Consider the following 3,336-nt stretch of genomic DNA (forward strand, 5'->3'; position numbering starts at 1 on the left):
TACATTTAAATTTTTTTTTCTCTCTTCCTGCTCTTTGCATCAGTCCTTGGGCTAAGACACAAAAAGTATGCAGCAGAGCAGAGTAAATATGGCCCTGGATATATATGGCCAGAGGATTAAAATGGGGAATCCCAAGAAACTGGAAAGTATTGAGAGTATTTTGAAGGGGCAGGTGGTCAAGCAAGTGAACCCAAAAAGTTGTTTATGAAGTTCTAAATTTACCTCAAAGCTGTACATCCACATATTTTATTCTAAACGCAAAGATAGACAACTGCCAAGATCTAAGTGAATGATACACATGTGGAAGAGATCCAAATAACACTGGACTTTTTTCTGTGCAGAAGCTTTTTAGTTTCATCCAATCCATTTGTCTATTTTTGCTTTCATTGAAAAAAGAGATTGTGGAATGATGGTTTCCAGGGGCTTGGTGGAGGTGGAAACAGAGATGTATTTTTCAAAGTTTACAAAATTTCAGTTATTCAATATGAATAGATGCTAGAGAGCTACTGTACAGCATAGTGCCTATAATTAGCAATACTGAATTATATACTTAAAAATTTACTAAGACGGTGAGTCTAATTGTATGTCTCTTCACCACAATAAAAGAAAGGAAAAAGGCAAGAAAAAACTTTTGTAGGTGATATATATGTTTATGGCATTAATTTTGGTGATAGTTTTATGGGTGTATATTTATCTCCAAACTCACTAAATTGTATACATTAAATATGTACAGGCTTTTGTGTTAATCATACCTCTATAAACTATTTTAAAACAAAAACAAATACCACTGTACTGGCATTAAAACCACAACCCACAAATGACTTCAGAACTTGTGTCCTGAACACAACAGGTTAGATTGCTTGCTATAACAAAAGTAACCACTGGATAAGTCTTCTCCACTAGCTAAAGAAGACTTCATATTCTAATATCCAGAACACAATTCAAACTTACTTGGCACAATATGCAGAAAACTAAAACTAGACCCCTTTCTTACATCTCAAACAAAAATTAACTCAAGATGGATTAAAGACTTAAATGTAAAACCCAAAACCATAAAATCCCCAAAAGAAAACTTCAGCAATACCATTCAGGACATAGGCGTGGGCAAAGACTTCGTGATGAAAACACCAAAAGCAATTGCAACAAAAGCAAAAATTAACAAATAGAATTTAATTAAACTAAAGAGCTTCTGCACAGCAAAAGAAACTAGCATCAGAGTGAACAGACAACCTACAAAATAAAAGTTTTGCAATCTACCCATCTGAACAAGGTCTAGTATCCAGAATCTACAAGGAACTTAAACAAATTTACAAGAAAGTAACAAACCCATCAAAAAGTGGGCAAAGGATATGAAAAGACACTTCTCAAAAGAAGACATTTATGTGGCCAACAAACATATGAAAAAAAGCTCATCATCACTGATCATTAGAGAAATGCAAATCAAAACCACAATGAGATACCATCTCATGCCAGTCAGAATGGTGATTATTAAAAAGTCAAGAAGCAATAGATGCTGGTGAGACTGTGGAGAAATAGGAATGCTTTTATACTGTCGGTGGGAATCTAAATTAGTTCAACCATTGTGTAAGACAGTATGGGAATTTCTCAAGAGTCTAGAACCAGAAACACCATTTGACCCAGTAATCCCATTACTGAGTATATACCCAAAGGAATATAAATTATTCTGCTATAAAGAAACATGCACATGTATGTTTATTGCAGCACTATTTACAATAGCAAAGACATGAAACCAACCCAAATGCCCATCAATGATATACTGGATAAAGAAAATGTGGCATATATACACCATGGAATACTATGAAGCCGTTAAAAGAATGAGATCATGTCCTCTACAGGGACATGGAAGAAGCTGGAAGCCATCATCTTCAGCAAACAAACACAGGAACAGAAAACCAAACACCGCATGTTCTCACTCTTAAGTGGGAGTTGAACCATGAGAACACATGGACACAGGGAGGGAAACAAACACTGGGGTCTGTTGGGGGGTGAGGGTGAAGGGGAGGGAAAGCGTTAGGACAAGTATCTAATGTATGTGGGGATTAAAACCTAGATGACAGGTTGATGGGTGCAGCAAACCACCAGGGCACTTTTATACCTATGTAACAAACCTGCACATTCTGCACATGTATCCTGGAATTGAAAGTAAAATTAAAAAAAAATTACTTGATACAAAAACTAGGGAAATCACAAATTCAAATGGGAAAAGACACTCAATAAATGGTAAAGCTAAGATGACAAAGATGTTGGAATTAGCAGAAAAATATCTTAAGCAACTATTTAATAATGCACCAACAGAACTTAAAATATTATTTAAATAGAAAAATACTGTTGAAAATCTCAGCAAAATATAAAAGATATAAAAAATGTGAATTACAGACTTAAAGATAGAATAATCAAAATAAAAACTCATTAGATAGGCTACATAGTAGAAAAAGATGACAGAAAAATCAGTAAACTTAAAGAAAGATTAAGACAAATTATCCCATGTGAGCAAACAGAAAAGGCTGATACAAAATGAGCAGAGCCCCAACACCAAGTGGCATAATATTAAAAGGTCTAACATTTATGTAATTCAAGTTGCCAAAAAAGAGAAAGAATACAGTACATCAAAAATATTTAATTCAAATATATAAATATATAGATTTCAGAAGCTTAGTGAACAACAACAACAATGTATATTAACCAATTTGTCGGGTTATAAAACATACTTTAACAAATTTATGAGTTAAAAATTATACAAAGTCTGCTATATATCCATAATGGAATTAGACTAGATATCAGAAAAGGAATGATAATACGAAAACCTCCAAACGCTGCAAAATTAGTGCAAATATAAATAACCTGTGTGTCAGAGAAGTCTCAGAAAAATTAAAAATTATATTTTAGCTCAATGAAAATGGAAACTCAACATGTCAAATTTGAATGACATAGCTAAAACAATGCATAGTGAAAATTTATGGCAAAACAGATAGAGAAGAGTAAAAGACTGTAATCAGAAATCTAAGCTGTCAATTAGAAATCTAAGCTGTCACTTCCAGAAACTAGAAAAAGAAAAATAAACACAATCCAAAAGAATGAAGGAATTCACAAATTTGAGATCAGAAAGCCACATATTTGAAAACAAATAATGCAGAAGAGCAATATGATCAGGCATGTTTCTGTTAAAGATTCATAAATTGGCTAACCAATTTTTATTTTATTTTATTAATGATACTAAAATAAAAGAGTACATGGATTACAAATATCTTGAATGAAATGATGAATACCATTACAGATGATGCAAACATTAAAAGGATAATAAAGAAATACTGCAGG

Source organism: Hylobates moloch, unplaced genomic scaffold, assembly GCF_009828535.3.
Source record: "Hylobates moloch isolate HMO894 unplaced genomic scaffold, HMol_V3 SCAFFOLD_7, whole genome shotgun sequence".
Lineage (NCBI taxonomy): Eukaryota > Metazoa > Chordata > Mammalia > Primates > Hylobatidae > Hylobates > Hylobates moloch.